The sequence below is a fragment of the Pygocentrus nattereri genome, chromosome 4, assembly GCF_015220715.1.
Source record: "Pygocentrus nattereri isolate fPygNat1 chromosome 4, fPygNat1.pri, whole genome shotgun sequence".
NCBI lineage: Eukaryota > Metazoa > Chordata > Actinopteri > Characiformes > Serrasalmidae > Pygocentrus > Pygocentrus nattereri.
This window is the reverse complement of record NC_051214.1, coordinates 31,249,357-31,269,663: the sequence shown is the minus strand read 5'-3', so window position 1 is coordinate 31,269,663 and position 20,307 is coordinate 31,249,357. Positions and strand designations below refer to the sequence as shown.

General features: G+C 39.6%; 1 protein-coding gene across 1 annotated transcript in view; it reads left to right on the top strand.

Moving 5' to 3' along the window:
• The window catches only part of xkr6b (XK, Kell blood group complex subunit-related family, member 6b), an 84,866-nt gene that overhangs the window by 1,472 nt on the left and 63,087 nt on the right, over nt 1–20,307 (top strand). The window lies entirely within an intron of this gene.

Here is a 20,307-nt window from a genome sequence, read left to right as displayed (position 1 = left end):
TTCTGTTTGTGCGTGATAGACTACTCGGGGAAAATCTCTGCAGCAGACAGACGCAGTGCCGGCATGTACGCGCGCGTGTGTGCGTGAAGATTAAAAAATGGGCTGCTTGGTGTGGCGGAATGATGGTGCGGTCTGTTCCTGTGGTTATTTTGTGCTCGTCTCTCGTGTTTCTCGTTCGGCTCGGACTCGCGCGTCCATTTGTGCCGGTGTTTTAAAAAGCCACGCTCGCGATGATCAATGCCTCACGATTGTCATGATGTCATCGCTTTCGAGGTGGTGTGGAGCTCTCTCTCTCTCTCTCTCTCTCTCTCTCTCTCTCTCTCTCTCTCTCTCTCTCTTTCTCTCTCTCTCTCTCTCTCTCTCTCTCTCTCTCTCTCTCTCTGTCTCTTTCTCTCTCCCTCTCTCTCTGTCTCTTTCTCTCTCCCTCTCTCTCTCTCTGTCTCTCTCTCTGTCTCTCTCTCTGTCTGTTGTGTATGTTTATAATGATTTATAATATTATTTTATAATTTATAACATAATATGATATTTAGAATAATACATGATTATTATTAGTATTTATTTGCTTATTTTTCAATCCTGACATTCAGCTGGTTAGAACAATTGCATTGCTGAATGCATCATTTTAACAGCCAACAACAAAAAAATGAATGAATGGATGGATGGATGGTTGAACAAATGAATGAGTGTAAGAGCTGGATGCAGATAATGCACTCAAAATAAACTGCAATTAAGTGTCAGGTGGCTTGCAAAAGCTAGTAAACTGGAAAAGCTTATGACTGTAACATAATCATTCCGAGGTTTGATATTTTCTATGGAAACTCACAGTGTTTGTTTTGGGAACCAAATGCCTCTAAAAGCACCCTCACAGAAAGCTAATACAAGAAATGGTTATGAACATGCTGCCTGAGACATTGTATTTGTATGCCAGTTTTGATATAAGCATTTAAATGCCATCTGTAGCAAATATGTAGTGTCCAAGCCCTTCTGACATTGAACCAGGGTTCAGTCGTGTACATACAGCTTGTATAAACTCCATAGAAGAGGAATGCCAGCAGAATGGAGTGCTCTGAAGCACACACACATGAGCCTGAGGTCACAAGACCCCATGCCAGGTGTTGGCTAGAGGGGTATAAAGCCTCCCAGCATTGGGCTGTGGAGCAGAGGAACTGTGTGCTCTAGAGTGATGGAGCTTTGTCCAATATCTTATAGTTGAGTTGGAGTGGTGTTTGTGATCTAGAGCTAATCATCAAACATCAGTAACTGACATCACATATGCTCTTGTGGCTAAAAGCAATCAAATCCTCACAGCAATGTTCATCACAATGTCTAGTGAAAACCTCTCAAAGAAAGACACACTCCTCATTAATACACTTGATTTCTGTTGAAACATTAAATGAGCTGGTGTCCACAAACATTTGGACATGTAGTATGTATGGCACACTAGTATCTAAAGAAAAGTTATATTTTTCAGATTTGCCACTATTTTGCCATCATCATCACATTTACAAACTCTGAAGACACGTGTAGGTTCACCTGTCATCTTAGATAGTAAATAAAATGGCTTTATATGCATTGTAGTCATAGCAACCCCTGGTTCACATTACCACCACTGTTAAAAAAAATGTTTCTCTGCAATGATCCATTTCACATCAAGCAACTCTGAAAGTCTTTTACATCTCAGTGACTGAATTTTGCAGAAACGAAAAAGAAAAATCAGTAGGATTCTCTTTTAAAAGGGCAATTGACTGGGTAAAGCCTAGTTTGAGATCTGCCTCAAAATCCATGTTAGGTGGGAAACATTCTTCACTATGATTGTAATGGGCCTGTGTGTTTGTATAAATCTTGTGTTAATCTTAAAAGCCATTGGTGGATCTTCCAAAGAACTTGAATCTTCAAGCATTGCCTCTCCAGCATCACTCTCTGAGATTTTAATGTGACCAAATATTCCCAAACATTGTTTGGAGCTGACATCTTCCCACACTGCTGCTGTGTCCTTATTACAGTCGTTTCCACATTAAAGCTACTAAGACGGGGTGGAATAGCTCAGCCTTTTATTACCACACTCCACTTTTGGTCATAGGTGAAATGTTCTGTCAGCTGTCAGAGGTGTAACACTCTGTAATAAAAAAAAAAAGTAAACCAGTAGTTGTTTGACTAACAACTGAAAACACAGTAACATTAAATATGTTAGTATTTTATGTTGAAGAGACTTAATCTGTGGTCTCAATCTACTGCATTTGATTGAATGGAAATGTGTGGTATAACTCAAACATATCTTTTCATTTTTCTTGCATTTATTTGTCCCTGAGGTCCACATTCGTGTGGCTTTACATACCAAAAATTATCCTCCCTTTATCCTGATTAATCAGGCTGGTTTTGTTACTGTGCCTTTAATACTGATATATATATATATATATATATATATATATATATATATATATATATATATATATATATATATATATATATATATATATATATATATAAATGAGCTCTGTTCTGATGAGCTGCACATCATTGTATTACACCTAATTCAAAATGCAATCTTATAACTTCACTGTGTGTAGGCTAAATAGGTGATTATATGTTAATATGTTGGTAAAACTCAAGCTAAAAAAACAGGTTTCCATTATGTGGATGCTTTAAAGTTCATCAGGTTCATACAACTCCTGAGTGCAGAGATATAACACATTGAGTGACAGCATCACCAGCTGATGAGAAAACCACTCCTCCTCTGGAGTGCTTCTTTCTGCTAGCATGGTGTTAGCGTTGTAGTCTGCCACCAGAGCAAATGAGGCAGGCAAGACCCTAGGCTGACACCACTACCGTTAGCTCCACTAGCCAGAGAGGGTGAGCACTGTGGGGGGTAAAGGGGAGAAAAGCGCCTGAGGCATGCTTCCCCAGTCAGTTATGTACTGCACACCGAGCCCTTGGGCTGTGGAGACATGAAAACCTCTGTGTGTGTGTGTGTGTGTGTGTGTCGGCAGTCTGAGCAGCTCTGTAAGCCGACTGCACACACGTGCACACTTATGTTTATTGCTATCACGATCCACCTGACGTGCTCCGTCTGTCTGACATGCTCTGTGTGTTTCTGCCACATTCCAAGGCTATGTGAATCTCTAGGGAGCAGAGTGCAATCTCTGTGTCCTTTTTTCCCCCAAGCCATAGAGATGGCATACAGAGTCTGCCTCTGTTAAAGACTTTCCCTGGAGCTGCCACTTAATACTACATATCCCTGCCTACTCCTTCTGTAGCAGTTGGTGTAGCATAGAGGGTAATACTACAGCAGAGTGGGGTTCAATTCCCAATCTGGGTAATCACATCACATTACACCTGTAAGAGTACTTGGGCAAGACACCGAAGCTCCTGACAACAGCTTCTTCCAAATGCCTTAAATGTAAATGTACTCCATCATGTCCAGCTCTGAGACACTCTTCAGTCTTCACCAGCCATTTTTTCATCTGTGGAACATATTATTATTTTCTTTCTATTGTATTTGGGGGGGGGGGGGGGGCTTTGCAGTGATGTCATAGAACCTTTGGTTCATTTCAATATATTTATAATTTTTTAATCTTGATTGCAAGCACTTATCTGAAAGGTTCTTTAGGGAACCAAAAATGGCATCCTTAGCCAACACATTGAAGGCAAACAATTGGTTTTACCTCTTTTCAGAAGAAAATTGTTTGGTCAAGGGTTCTGTTAGCAAGGCTTTGGTTATATAACCGTGATAATTCCAAGGACCATTTGAAGGCATAAATTGCTCTTTGCATGACTAAATGGTTCTTCTCTAGAAAGGAAAATCCATTGTATATGGTTCTTTAACTCTCTTTCACACTAACCATGAAATGCAGTTTCTGCCTGTTTTAGAGGAAAAAAAATGTATTAAATGAAAAATGTCTGTGTCGATTTTCTTTTGAATGGCTACTCAGGGACCTTCAAAAAATGGTAAAACAAGCTTTCATGAATGGTTCCATATAGCACCAGAAAGAGTTCCACTATTGATACAAGGCGTAGGACCTTTTTTTTGGTCTTACAAACAACAACTCTTGTTCTAAGAGATTTTCACTAGAACCGTATATCCAAGACAAAAAACATTCAGAAGCCTTTATGTTCAAGACTGCATAGCCACCAAGTTAACTCCTGAAGATCTTTCCTACAGATTTCACCTCTAACCCAAATCTCAAAACCTCTAGAGATAGTGATTGTGTTTGAAACAGCATACTGTGTATTCTATAACACAAACTGCAAACACTATATACTACATCCTCCCCTTCATCATCAGTAGCATACTGTCCAGTATACAATGCAAGCCATATGTTGTACTACAGGGCAGAAGTGTGACTAGATCACTAACATCATGGACTGAGCCAATTAGACCCATCTTAAGACCCACCCCATATTCCTCAGCCCTCTATCACTGCTTAGCAACCGTTGCTACCCTCTTTTTATAGTTTGGTCAAGGGATGAGCCTTTTAAAAGACACCTAAATCCATCACAGAGGACAGGATGATGTTTTCTGTCTGTTTCCAAAGCCAAGAATAAACTTTAAAAATGTCAGCATTGGACTGTCTAGCTTCTAAACATACGTATTTTCATCCATTTGCAAGTGATTTCATTTTTATTACACTCGTAGTTGGTAATATGAGCTAGTTAGACTAAATAATAAGCAGTGTGACTCCACACAGGAGTCTGAGAAACAAGTGCTAAATGGATTGTTCAGCTAAGCCCAACTTTATTAGCTAAGTTACTGTTTAAACCACATTGTCTATGTAGTAGGTTAACTTTATTAAGCAAGAACACCAACTTTAAAACCATCAGAGAAAGCTGGTGTGGCTTCAAGAGTTCAGCAACATTTGAATACATTTCTTTTATTTTTCCATAATTTATGTATTGAATGCTGAAGCCAGTTGCTTATGTCAGTGATTACAACCTCCCAAAATGGCTGCACTGCATTATGGGGTGCAGTATGTCTGGGAACTAGCTCTGATTTTTTGCTGGAGCAGTATTTCATTGACATCTTTGGCATATTGAGGAAATTCAGGTCGGTCACATACTACACATTACTTGCTACTTTGGGCACAATTACTATGTGAGCAGTATGTAGTAGACTATTTTGAACATAGCCAGTCTTTAGCTGGATGAGGTGAGGCAGATTGGGATTGAAAGTGAATCCTGCAGGACGATAGATCTCTATGGATGGTTACCATTGCTCTACAGCAAAGAAACCAGTGTGTGCTACTGGACAGGAATGCAAAGGATGGCATATGTTTGATGAAGAAAATGAAATAAGAATAGGCAGCTGCCAAGTGACACAGAAACCCCTGAAGTGCATGATGCAAGGAGGGCAGTAGAGGTCACACACTGTTTTCCAAAATTACTACTACTAATGTAAATATACAGAGAGGTAAAAAGTTGAAATGAGACCTTGATGTGAGGAATGAGTGTCACTGAGTCGCATAAAGAGATTACTCTGGATTCTCTGATGGCTGCCTGCTGCTCGTTCATCCCATCACTCCATGAGAAACGTGCTTTACACTATTAAAAGTAAAGGCTCTTCAATGGTTCCTGACTTTGATGTTCAGTTCTAAGAAAGGCCTTTAATTGATATAGAGCCTTTACATTCTTTATACTTTAAAAAAGGTTCATCACACTTTCACACCTCATTTGCAAATAGTACCTTCTGTTTTTTTTCCCCCTCCTCTCTATGTGATCCTTAGCTGTGGGGTCGTCTTCTATCTTGGGGCTTCAGGGCTGTTTTGGGGGCAAAATCTCTTTTGGTCTACTACTATTATGCATGCAAGTCATCAGAGCATTCCTCTGCAGCTACCAATAGGCAGGTCACATGCGCACCGCCGGCTATAGCATGGTAGTAAGTATGGTACCTCATCCTGTAATAGGGACATGTTCCTACAATGCTGCATTACTTGTACCCTCCCCCCATTTTGAGGGAAAAGGGCAGGCAAGGAGTTAAGATATGCAAGTGTGACAAACCTTCAGGGGGAACCAAAGGTAATTCTTCTTTAATATTGCCTCAAAAATCCTCTTATACCTATCTTTCCTGTCTATGCTGTGGTTTTTCTATTTTTCCCCCTTTCCACTCCTTCCAGTTAAAAGAATTGCACTGCTCCTCTGTCCTCCCAAACCACTAGTTAGTCATAATGTGCTCCTTTGCCTTCGCTCCCTCTCCGCCTGTGTTCCTTTCACATAAAGCTCCACTTGACCTCCATTTCTGTCAAGGAAACTGGAGCATCTGTCGGCCTCCCCATTATTGCAGACTTTTTTTTTCTCCCCCATCTGTGATGGTTAGATCATGCCATCCGGCCCTCTCCTTCTTTCTCTTCTCCCTTTCTCTTTTTCTCTCTCTTTCTCTCTTTCTCTCTCACATTCTCTCTCTCTCTCCCAATCCTCCCAGCGCCATCTATCAGCTCTCCTAAACTCAAACGGACACATGCAGTGTCCCAATTCTCTCCTGTATCCCCTCTCACTGTCAGGGCTTTCATCTGAAGCTATGGTGTGGTCCCTTGGTGGTCACTGCAGAGCCTTTCTGGCCCATGCATTTGTGAGGCAGTAAGAGTGCTCAGCTGTAGTGGCATTTGGTATCAAGGCTTTATCCCCACCAGACCCCATATGTTATTCATGTTTCACTGAGCTGTTGATTAAATATCACTCATGGAATTAGAGCTTGGTTGGTTAAACAATGCTAAGACTGTCAGTGGATTAGTTCTGTGTTTTTATGGGAACGCTGACAGACACACACACACACACACACACACACACACATGCATGCACTGACACACACACACACATAAACAAAATGTTTTTGTACCTTGTCAGTATGCAGGGTCATCCATATATTACATGAGTATCTATATAAGATATAAATTCATAAATAAAATAATAATATGCTCATATATATATATATATATATATATATATATATACTGCTCAAAAAAATAAAGGGAACACTCAAATAACACATCCTAGATCTGAATGAATTAAATATTCTCATTGAATACTTTGTTCTGTACAAAGTTGAATGTGCTGACAACAAAATCACACAAAAATCGTCAATGGAAATCAAATTTATTAACCAATGGAGGCCTGGATTTGGAGTCACACACAAAATTAAAGTGGAAAAACACACAACAGGCTGATCCAACTTTGATGTAATGTCCTTAAAACAAGTCAAAATGAGGCTCAGTATTGTGTGTGGCCTCCACGTGCCTGTATGACCTCCCTACAATGCCTGGGCATGCTCCTGATGAGGTGGTGGATGGTCTCCTGAGGGATCTCCTCCCAGACCTGGACTAAAGCATCCGCCAACTCCTGGACAGTCTGTGGTGCAATGTTGGTGGATGGAGCGAGACATGAAGTCCCAGATGTGCTCAATCGGATTCAGGTCTGAGGAACAGGCGGGCCAGTCCATAGCTTCAATGCCTTCATCTTGCAGGAACTGCTGACACACTCTAGCCACATGAGGTCTAGCATTGTCCTGCATTAGGAGGAACCCAGGGCCAACCGCACCAGCATATGGTCTCACAGGGGGTCTGAGGATCTCATCTCAGTACCTAATGGCAGTCAGGCTACCTCTAGTGAGCACATGGAGGGCTGTGCAGCCCTCCAAAGAAATGCCACCCCACACCGTTACTGACCCACTGCCAAACCGGTCATGCTGAAGGATGTTGCAGGCAGCAGATCGCTCTCCACGGCGTCTCCAGACTCTGTCACGTCTGTCACATGTGCTCAGTGTAAACCTGCTTTCATCTGTGAAGAGCACAGGGTGCCAGTGGCGAATGTGTCAATCCTCCTGTTCTCTGGCAAATGCCAAGTGTCCTGCATGGTGTTGGGCTGTGAGCACAACCCCCATCTGTGGACGTTGGGCCCTCATACCATCCTCGTGGAGTCGGTTTCTAACCGTTGTTGTGCAGACACATGCACATTTGTGGCCTGCTGGAGGTCATTTTGCAGGGCTCTGGCAGTGCTCCTCCTGTTCTTCCTTGCACAAAGGCGGAGGTAGCGGTCCTGCTGCTGGGTTGTTGCCCTCCTACGGCCTCCTCCACGTCTCCTGGTGTACTGGCCTGTCTCCTGGTAGCGCCTCCAGCCTCTGGACACTACGCTGACAGACACAGCAAACCTTCTTGCCACAGCTCGCATTGATGTGCCATCTTGGATGAGCTGCACTACCTGAGCCACTTGTGTGGGTTGTAGAGTCCGTCTCATGCTTCCACGAGTGTGAAAGCACCACCAACATTCAAAAGTGACCAAAACATGAGCCAGAAAGCAGAGGTACTGAGAAGTGGTCTGTGGTCCCCACCTGCAGAACCACTCCTTTATTGAGTGTGTCTTGCTAATTGCCAATAATTTCCACCTGTTGTCTATTCCATTTGCACAACAGCTGTGAAATTGATTGTCAATCAGTGTTGCTTCCTAAGTGGACAGTTTGATTTCACAGAAGTTTGATTTACTTGGAGTTATATTGTGTTGTTTAAGTGTTCCCTTTATTTTTTTGAGCAGTGTGTATGTATATATATATATATATATATATATATATATATATATATATATATAAAACACATATGTTGTATTTCATATGTTGTAAATATGTTGTATTTCAATTCGTTTCTCATTATCTTATTGAAGTACTCAGTCTATAAGTTTTAAAATACATGATAAAATTACTACAGCTCTCAAAACCTTACCTCTCACTGAAAATTTAAACTGGCTCTCGCTATCTGCACTTTCGTGAACTAGCTTTATCAGTTCGAAGCAATAGTCTGTGAAACTTAAAGCAAGTAACAATCATTTGCATGTCTATAGATAAGCATTTCAGAGTGAGACAGTGGCTGAAATAGACAAATTTCATGCTATCCCATCTTAAGAAATTATATAATTATTTTTTATCACTGATGTAATTCAGGTAACTGTCCTCAACCAGTCAACCTCAACATGTTGCCTACAGCACTGATGACTGGTTTTATTGGCTGACTTGACTAATCTTGCAACCCCTATTTCAAGAACCTGTATATAATAATAGATCCTATAGTGCATTTTAAATGGGTCACTACTGATATGTAATAATTATTAATATACAACCCCAATTCCAATGAAGTTGGGACGTTGTGTAAAACATAAATAAAAACAGAATATGATGATTTGCAAATCCTTTTCAACCTATATTCAATCGAATACACTACAAAGGCAAGATATTTAATGTTCAAATAGATAAACTTTATTGTTTTTTGCAAATATTCACTCATTTTGAATTTGATGCCTGCAACATGTTCCAAAGAAGTTGGGACAGGGGCATGTTTACCACTGTGTTACATCACCTTTCCTTTTAACAACACTCAGTAAGCGTTTGGGAACTGAGGACACTAATTGTTGAATTGTTGAAGCTTTGTAGGTGGAATTCTTTCCCATTCTTGCTTATTGTACAAATTCAGTTGATCTACAGTCCGGGGTCTCCATTGTCATATTTTGCGCTTCATAATGTGCCACACATTTTCAGTGGGAGACAGGTCTGGACTGCAGGCAGGCCAGTCTAGTACCCGTACTCTTTTACTAAGAAGCCACGCTGTTGTAACACGTGCAGAATGTGGCTTGGCATTGCCTTGCTGAAATAAGCAGGGACGTCACTGAAAAAGACATTGCTTGGATGGCAGCATATGTTGCTCCAAAACCTGTATGTACCTTTCAGCATTAATGGTGCCTTCACAGATGTGCAGGTTACCCATGCCATGGGCACTAACACACCCCCATACCATCAGAGATGCTGGCTTTTGAACTTTGCGCTAATAATAATCTGGACAGTCCTTTTCCTCTTTGGCCCAGAGGACACAACATCCATGATTTCCAAAAACAATTTGAAAGGTGGACTCGTCAGACCACAGAACACTTTTCCACTCTGCGTCAGTCCATTCAATGTTGGTTTTCTGCCTTGCCGCTTACTTGCAGAGATTTCTCCAGATTCTCTGAATCTTTTGATGATATTGTAGACTGTAGATGATAAAATCCCTAAATTCCTTGCAATTGCACGTTGAGAAACATTGTTCTTAAACTGTTGGACTATTTGGTCGTGCCCCCACCCCCATCCTTACTTGTGAACGACTGAGCCTTTCAGGGATGCTCCCTTTATACGCAATCATGACACTCACCTGTTTCCAATTAACCTGTTCACCTGTGGAATGTTCCAAACAGGTGTCTTTTGAGCATTCTTCAACTTTCCCAGTCTTTTGTTGCCCCTGTCCCAACTTCTTTGGAACGTGTTGCAGGCATCAAATTCAAAATGAATGAATATTTGCAAAAAATCTATAAAATTTATCCGTTTGAACATTAAATAGCTTGTCTTTGTAGTGTATTCAATTGAATATAGATTGAAAAGGATTTGCAAATCATAGTATTCTGTTTTTATATATGTTTTACACAACGTCCCAACTTCATTGGAATTTGGGGTTGTATGTCACTACCTATGTGTAATAATTTTCAAACCTAATACTTAGCCTAACCCTAACCTTAACCTCAGGATGAAGACTTGCTTTTACCCAGTCAGTGCAAATTAATGAAACATGTAGCTATTGTGAAAAGTCCTTTACCTGATCAGGATCATTTGTTGATCTTGTAGATTAGCCATTTCTATGCTCTGGTTTTCCTACAAAGTCAAGCAGAAAATGTATGAAAACAAACTCAAACACACACAGACATACACAGTTGGTGGTAGAAACCAATGGGGAGTGTGCTTGACACTCTTACTGAAGCCCGCCAGACACTGTTACTTTCTCCAGTGACTAGCACAGTGCCAGAAATCTCCCTCATTACAGTTTTGGTTCCATACAGCCTCACATGTCTTTGGTACATTCAGACTATTATATTAGCACCAAGTAGCCTTGCCAAAGTTTCAGCTGCCATAATTGGCTCTTGCATGTGAAGCAGCAACCTCTAGATTTATTTATGTATGACAGGACATACACGTGAACAGCCTTGTTTTTTTCTGGAGCAAGGCAAGGAAAAGTAGTGGTGTACCTGTTTAAGAGCAATATATGTAGTTTAACAACCCTGTCAAGTGCTCCTTCTCACAGCGACCACTGGCAAACCTAGCGGCAGGCCATTCAGCAGTTTCCACCTGCTCACCTGTCCTCAGAAGCAACCAGCACACACACACACAAACGCTGCAGGCCTACAAAATATATTGTTTGTTAAACATTGTTCCAAAATTGGCCTTAGTGATACTGAGATGCCTGAAGGCTGCACTATACAAATAATTGAACTGAACCTGCACTGTATGTCCAAAAGTTTGTAGACATCTGCTCATCCTCTGAAATCAAGGTTATTAGTAGTTTATCCTCCTTTGCTCCAGCTTTCCCAGGATCCCAAACTCCACTCCAACTCATCCTAAACATATTGGATAGTCTGTCATCACTCCAGAGTACGCTCCACAGACCAACACTCAGGGGCTTTAAAAACTGCTAGCTGACGCTTCACATGGGGCATGGTGACCTTAGGCACTTGTGTGGCTGCTCCAGAGCATCATAATCTATTAGCAGCGCTTTTCCCGGAGATTTTACAATTTCTATTTGCACAGTTGAATGCCTGTGTCAGCAATGGGTGCATTTTAAGTAGCTGAATTCAGTAATTAGATGGGCTGTCGGGATATCTTCAGGCATATAATATTTCTGTCTTTGCAGTCTTATAATTACACTGTATAAATTGACTAATTATGAGGAATATTGGACATATTGCCTGCATTTAAGACATTTTCTCTTGCCTAGAAATTGTTTGCTACTGTGAATTGTGTTCTGTGAGTGTGTTGATCAGTCTCAGATGTTCCACAGAAGCATACTTTAATTTTATTCATGACTCAAGGCATTCATATAAAAGATGAACATCAATTATGTTGCTTAAAATAAAGCAGGCCAGCCTTTGTTGATGTCACATCTAGTGTTCACTACTGTGCTTTCGACCATAATATAGTATTGTTCAAAAGACATAGACCAGCTTTCATTTATTCCCTCTCAAAAAGTAATTGTTCATTTTTTCAGCATTAGGGAAAAAAGAAATTTTACTGTCCACTCTTTGTCTTTATTAAAGCTTCCATCCCTTTTGGCAGACTTGCTTTCCGTTTTTAAAGAAATCTGCAGGGATATTTTTTCCCACCTTGAAAGTTCAGTCTTAGACGTTGGTTGCATTTTCTGCTTCACACGATCCAAGTAATCCCAAAAACACACAGTAATGTTAAGGTCTGGACTCTGGGGTGGTCAGCCACTGTTCTGAGAACATCAAAAGCTTCTTGTTTGATTTGCAAATTTTCTTCTTTTGTGTGTATTTCCTTTCCTCAGTAACAGCTTCTTGAGAGCTACAGAGTTTTTCAGATCTGATCCGGAAGAAGGGCTTGATTTTTTCCTACCTCTCAAAGACGCTTTTTTCTGATGGTGACTGTATCAGTGGTCTACCAGGTCTTACACAGTTATACATTTTTATGAGTTCATTTTTGTGCATCTTTTCATAATTTAATTTAATAATAAAAATGTTTTTTTTTTTTTTTCAAAAATAGAATTTTTGAAATCCGTTTTTGGAAATTCCTATTTAACTTTTTTCCTCTGACCTTCCTCTTCCATATGCAAATGAATTATCTTGTATGTAATTTCAGAAACATCTCCTAGATGACTGGAGATGAAATAATGAAAGGTGGTCTCTGATTTCTGCACACTACAGTAGATAGCAATAAAATTGCAATGTATTATACAACCCTAAAACACATACACATATGCACATATTCACTCTGTCTCTCTCTCTCTCTCTCTCTCTCTCTCTGTCTCACACACACACACACACACACACACACACACACACACACACACATATATATATATATATATATATATATATATATATATATATACTATCTCTTGTGTACAGCCACTTTTCTAGTGAGGAAGAGCATTTAGAGCATGGCCTTCCTCAAGGCTATTCAAGGCAACCATTGTTCTCCCTCAGTGAAAGCTTTTCAATGCAGACCCCCTGCCTGCACCATTATCATATGTAGTCAAAAATATAACAGATCATATCAGTCAGCTGTGGTGCTTAGCAGTTGCATGGGTTTGTGATATATGATCCATACATGCCAGTAAGCATGACAAATAGTCGCAGTGTGTGTGCTAAGGCTCAGTTCTGGCCCAAACTGTAGGGGGGAGGATAATATGAGTGATTGAGTCACGTGGGCATCATCTGCGGCAATAAGTGCCAAATACTCAGTTGATACTTATGAGTAATATGCGCATGTTTTCGCTTGTTGGTGTTAAGACTGTAATGGCTAATTTACGTGCGTTTGTGTTGGCTTGGCTGTAAATTACGGTGACTAATTTGCAAGTCTGTTTACCAATTGGACCGCAAAGTGCCGTGAATAATTCGAATGTGTTCTATCGCACCATCTGGGTTTAAGATTATGACTGTTTTTGTTGTTGTGCACCAGCGCTCCTGACAGCTAACAAGTTCTGGACAGTTTCTGGAACTGAGTGAGAGACACAGAGCGCTCGATGGAGCATGTTTGTGGACATGTCTTACAAATACAGCCTGGCTCGTGAAACTCCCTGTTCCCTCTCCTTGAACACCCTCCAAGCTGTCAGACTATTTAAAGGGTCCATGTCCTATTCCAGTGCTGTTTTATTGAATTTTTCCCTGAGGTATATCTGCAATGTTCGAATTGTTATTATTTTTATTACCATTTTCCAACTTCTGTATATCTCTTAGAAAAACAGGGTGTTTTTTTTTACTGTGTTTTAAGACAGAACACTACTAAAGTCATCATTCAGTAGTCAGCATCACTCCCATATTAGGAACTCTGTGTCTAAGTTGGATTCCTTTCAAACATTTTTGAAAATTTCTTGCTGTCCATGTGGTAAAAAAAAACTGTTCCAAACATGAACCTGATACATTTTGTTCTTAATACATTTTTCATGTGAACATTACTGGATGCTCTTAATTATGAGGATGTCGGGGAGTCAAAACATACATTTTGCACTAAACTGACAAAATACTCTGAACAAACCAGCAAACTGTTAATAGTAGACTTGCTTTCATGTGATGTCTTATTGATGATAGCTTATTATTTGTATGTGTGTAACAATGTATGAAGATTGTTAAGCAGTCATATTTTGACTCCTTAACAATCTCAGTTCAGAGGATTCAGTGTCAATCAGTGGAAAAATTTGCATAGGAAAAACTTCAGGTTTGAAACATTTTATTCACCCTGTGGCGCAATAGCAGTGACTTCATGTCACGATTGGCTCCTCCCAGTCCGGTCCATGTGCATTTGTTTTGGTCTAGTCCATGTGCTTTTTGTTTTGATCCTAGTCCAGCCCCTTGTTTTGTGACTCCGCCCCTGATTGTCACCACCTGTTTTCCACCTGTCCCTCATTATCCCTGTGTTTTATAAGCCCTGTGTTTTCCCTTTGTTTAAATTGTTGTTTGGGCTGTTGTTTGATGTTAGATGTGCTGTTTGTTTGATGTTTGAATTGTTGTTTGATTGTTTTGTTGGAAGTGTTTGGTCTCGTGGTTGTATTTCGTCATGTCTGTCCCTCCTGCTCTTTGTATTGGCTACCTGAACCTGGACTGTCTTGACCCTGATTTTGGATTTGCCCGTAATAAATCTCGCTTGTCTCCGTACATGCGTCTGCCTCAGCATCGCTCCCCATCATTACACTTCAGATGCCTATGTGAGCCAGAAATCTTTTTTTCCCTGCACTATGATATATTTCCTAGAGAAACACAGTACCAAGAGGAGTCTTTAAGTCAACTGAATGTTTTCACTAGGTGATATGGGAATATGACATTGTGATGGCTCTTCATGATGTAATCAAAAACAAAAAGACTTATTAGAGGCAGGCAAAAGTAATTTTAATAGAAAATGTTATAGTTAGATTTTTGTCTTTTAAGTGATAATGGATAATATGAATAGGGACATGCAATAGCAAGGTAATAGAAAAATAACTGAGAGCTGATGCCCTGTATTGAGTCTCACTTGAAAAGCAGCTCAGGCTGAGTCTCTTTTATAACATCACTGTGCATGCAGGGACCTAAGCTACGGTGAGTTGAATAGGCTGATATGTGTAAATGCATTTGTTTTTGTGACAAAAATAGTGAATTCAAAGAGAGCTATTTTTGTAACGTAATGGACTGTATAGAGTGGAGATTGAACATGTTCACGTACTACATCAAATAGGAAAATGTTTTCTCTGATACTGGCCCTTTAAAGATTTTGCATTTGCATTTCTGTAGGTTAGCGAATAGTATTCTCGTTCAAGAGATGCATTTCAAGGATTGCAAAACTACAGGGTCATGGCTGGGGAAAAGCTTTTTCTTTATTCGCTCTAGCTGATGGCAGTCCCTGGGCCCTGTGTTTGAAATGGTACCTCCCAGGCCATTTCCAATCTCATGCTTCAGTCAAATGGTCTTTTCATTCTGGACCTTGAGGCATGTTACTTAAGGCGTGTGTGTACTGTCAGGATGTAAGTGTGTGTCAGGCTGCAAGTGTGTGTATTGCAAGACTGCTCTTTCTTGTGTTCACTCAGTGTGTGTGATGGCAGATAGAAGTCTTAAGGGCCTTAAGGGTGAGAGAGAGACAGAATTTTCTGTTCATCTATTCACTGCTCACCCATTAGCCCTCACACTCTCCCCCACCAGCTCACTCACTGATGCCAATGTGTGCGTAGCATTTTGCAGTAGGTTTGGAGCGAGGTACTATTTTATGATTGCTATTGTTGTTTAGAAAAACGTTATCCATAAGGTAAAAAGACACAATTCTTTCAAATAACTGTAAATGCCTACCAGTCCATCTTACATTGTTCCAGAATAGTTGGTGCAAGCCTGTATATATCTAGGAGTGACCCACTATGGAATTTTCTCATGCCTTCTGCTTACCAGCCTTTTCTTGAATAATAACTGTGAAATCTGTATTGCAGCTGTCTTGCAGGGCGGCCTAATGCGTGCACCACTCTAGATCTGATGTAGATGGAATATAATAATATGGCCATTTACTATATATATATATATATATATATATATATATATATATGTTATATAATATACAGTTTTCTACAAATTTTAACATCCTCTGTTAAATTACATGCTTTGTTGATATTCTGATGGCGCATACACATCATCTATAAGCAACAAACATATATATGGCATTTTACTTGTAATTTAAAGAGCACGGTATCAATTTGTTTCCATTATGTTTTCAACAAAAAGTAATTCAACCTGGGGCAGCCGAACTTTTGCACACACCTCTGCCCCAACCCCAAATGTAGTCGATAAGTCAAGACTGATGTCTGAAATTTCCTTCAGTTGTTTATCACTGGAGTTTCAGGGCCCATATAGCAGTGAAGCTTATAGCCACCCATTAGCACGCTGCAAGCTTAAATCCAAACTGGCACAAATTGTTAAGAAATCTCATCCAGATTTTTGTATGTGGTTTCTGACACTGTATAACAAACTGTTGAATATATATTTCTAAAAATGCTCAAAGGCATGATGCGTCAATGAAGCGGTCATCTTGCAACCTAAATTTGGAGTCTGAATTAAAGGTCTGCACTAGAAGTGTGAACCAACCTTGTAACCATGAGTTTGACACCCAACCTTAATAGGCCCAATCCCACTTGCATGCGCTAATGGATGTGGATTATCATTGATATCATTTACAAACTTATCTGAAAGTCGAGTCTAGGAAGAATTCGAACACTGTCTGTAGTAGCTGCTGCAGAATGGCTGTGTCCACGGTAAATGCAGAAAAGACTACTGTCCTCCTTCTATTATAGCTCAAAATACTATTGCAAGCTCTGTATGTGACCAGTGCACTTTTTATCTGATGTAACTACCAAATCATAACTACAATGAAGTTGTCCCTGATTCATTCCCTCCCCAAACAGTTCCCTCTCCTATAGCAAGGTTTCTTTTTATTTCATCCATGATGAGCAGTTAGTAAGACTAGCTTTATTGTGCACACACTAGATTATACTAGAGAGAGAGCACGCACGAGAGAAAATGTGTGAGAGTGTGTGAGAGTAGGTGTACTGCTTCAAATGAAAACAAATCTCAAATTTGAGAAACTCAATAAAAAACAAACCTGAGCCTGACTGTTGTTGAACATGAAACGCTGGCCTGAACCCAGCCTGAAACCTGATATTTTGCTGGGTTTCTCAGGTTGAGTAGCAGAGCTCCAGCTGAACTCAGTTTGAAGCTGTGATGATTTAGGCATGCAATTTGCACTGTGCTAATATGTAGCTACATTAGCCTTACATCTCCAGTGCAAACAGCTACAGAAGAGAACTTTGGACACCAAACATTTTTTAGCTGAGCAACTACATCATTCAAACATTTGGAATTACTGGTCATATTAATAGTTGTTGTTTCATTGATAAATAATTTATACAGTGCGGATGTAAATATTACAAGCTAGACACCAGAATGTATAAAATGTTTTATTTAGCCTTTCAAGTTTTTGAGAACAGCAAGAACTTATTTATTGTTACAAATTAGACCATAATAATCTATTTATCGTCATTTCTTGATGTGTTATTTGCTTTGAGATTTGTTGACCATATTTTAAAACTGTAAACTTTATTCATCCAAAATTATACAACTTCTTTCTCAATGTTACTAACGTCTCTAATGGTACAGCTTTCCCAGCCATGGAATCATCTATAGTTCTCGTCATCATTCTGGACACACCTGAAATTTCAACAGCTTCCTACTAATTAGTTGAACTATATGAAGCTGTAGAGTAGAAGCGTCTTAATAGAATCATTTTATACACATACCTGCAACAAATTTGCTTTTATGTTATCGAACAGTGATTCCATTCTTTTAAAGTGATAGCCAAACTATCTATAACCAAATTTCTAATCTATTCATTATTGTTAACCTTCTTCAAAAACAGGCTGTGCTTTTTATCCTGGTCTTACTGTGCCATTTGTTCCAGCACCAAACAACATTTAAAATCATTTATCAAGTACTTCCACTGTGATCGCAAGCCAGCTGAAGCAGAAGGCCTGTGTGAATGTGTGTGACTCTTCTTCTGTTGTGTGAAGAGTTGCACTCACAATATTAACGCTGCTTAATGATCCCAAAGTGCCACAGTGTCTCTCTCCTTAGCTCCTTTTCAACTAGAAAGCAGACCGTTTTTTAGTCCTGCGCCTCCAAGTTTGATGCACACGGAGCTGTGCTCAGCACACTTTATAGGTGGAACTTTTGGAGATTAGGCTATGTTTAATCAGTGGGGTCTTTGAAGAGAAAAATAGAGGGAAAGCTTAACTTTTATCTGCGAGCCAGGAATAAGACTGACAGGAAATCCTTTCAGCATAGGAGAGCAAGATATCCCTAGAAATCCAAACCAAACGATTCTGTTGCTTCAACACTGTGAATGTATTGGCTTATATATTTATTTTCTGCTATTTTTGTCTGCGTGAGTGGAACAGCCAGAGCCAATTTAGACATTCCTGCACTGCTAACAGGGATTCCCTGTTCTCTGCCTGTACTATCCACACCTAACACTGCCTAACTCTGCCTAATCTGCACATTCAGTCTTTTAAGCAATTATACCATGCAAAACTGGCTTAGTGCAAGTTTGAAAGTAGTTTGACTGCATTGCTAATGCGCCATATGTTTGGTGTGCTGGCACTAGAGGAAAGTCTATAAATTCTTTAAATCTTTTTAAATCCCTTAAAACTTTTTCATTGGGTATATACACAATTTTGCAATGATATAAACTGACAAGAAGTAATGGAAGCTTGTAGTTACCATTGTTAGCAACTTACTTGGTTAAAACACTGTATGACATATTGAATAACAGTATGTTTATATTAAATGTTAATAAAGGCTGCAGAAGGACAGAATAAACATAGCATTTCTAAATCAAATTTTGCCCATCTCCATAGCTGTATGGAGCATAATTGTTAAAGAGGGGGGCAATGTATTGTTGGTAATTAGCTCAGTCTCGCACATCTTGCAAATCTAACCTTTAAAGCTATATTATGTAATTTTTGGGGATTTGGAGACCTCTCTGGTGGAAATACGTAATTGCATGCAACATGCGAAGAACATTTTATAACATTGGTTGTGCTTCAAGCTTCCACAAGCAGATGAATCTAACTTTTGAGAGTGCATTGAATGGATATTCAAGGAGAACTCAGTAAAAAACTTTATAAGTGATGTCATCATGTCTTCATCAGTATAACGTTGATTTTGAAGACCTACACATCCTAAAAAGTCCTTCTTTTTGGACCAGTGCATGTGATGTTAATACATAAAGACACAAAACTCCCACTAAATCACTAAATGATTATTTCGGGCTTTACAGGGTGACTCACAGTGGCACACCATATTTTAGTGTGTTCTTTTTTCTCCATACTGAGTGAGGCTATTATTTTAAAATTTTAACCAAAAATATTACATAGTACTATTTTAATTGAATTGAAATATAGTCAGTCTAAGAAACACACACAGGCACACGCACATACACTACACACAGACACAGTTATTGGTACCTCTACATTCAGTACCTTGTACAAGCTTCTTTTGCCAACATACCCTTCTCCTTTAATGCTTATTAAGCAAAATAGTTTTTTGCAGGATGCTTATACAGAAAAGAGTCTATCACAAAAGGCCCTGGGAACCGTATTAGTATGCATGGCACCATGGGTGCTGTGATGTACAAAGAGATTTTAAATTGAAAAACTGTTTTCCCCTGCCTGCCAAATGCTAAAACTGGGTCATGGTTTGATCTTCCAGTAGGACAGTGATCCAAAACTTGCTTCCAAATCTACAAAAATGCTGTAATGACCATAAAATTGTCCAAGCCCCTTGACTTAAACTTCACTGAAAACCTGTTGGGTTTGAGCTGAAGAGGAGCATCTAAAAGACAGGACTGAGGATTTAACATCGAGAAGTGCTCTCAGATTCCTTGGTCTTTATTCTCTAGTCTTATTATCTTATTAAGCATTCAAGGAGAGGGGTATGTTGGCAAAAGAAGCTGGTACAAGGTACTAATTGTGTCTGTATATAGTGTGTGCATGTGCCTGTGTTTGTTTCTTAGACTAAATATATTTTGATTCAATTAAAATAGCACTATGTAATGTTTTTTTGTTAAAACTGAAATGAAGCCTCACTCAGTATGGAGCAAAAAAAAAAAAAAAACACCAAAATATGGTGTGCGTGAACCACTGCGAGTCACCCTGTAAAGCCTCAAATAATCAGAGGTGGACAAAGTACACAAATCATGTACTTCAGTTAAAGTAGAGATACCCAAGGTAAAATGCT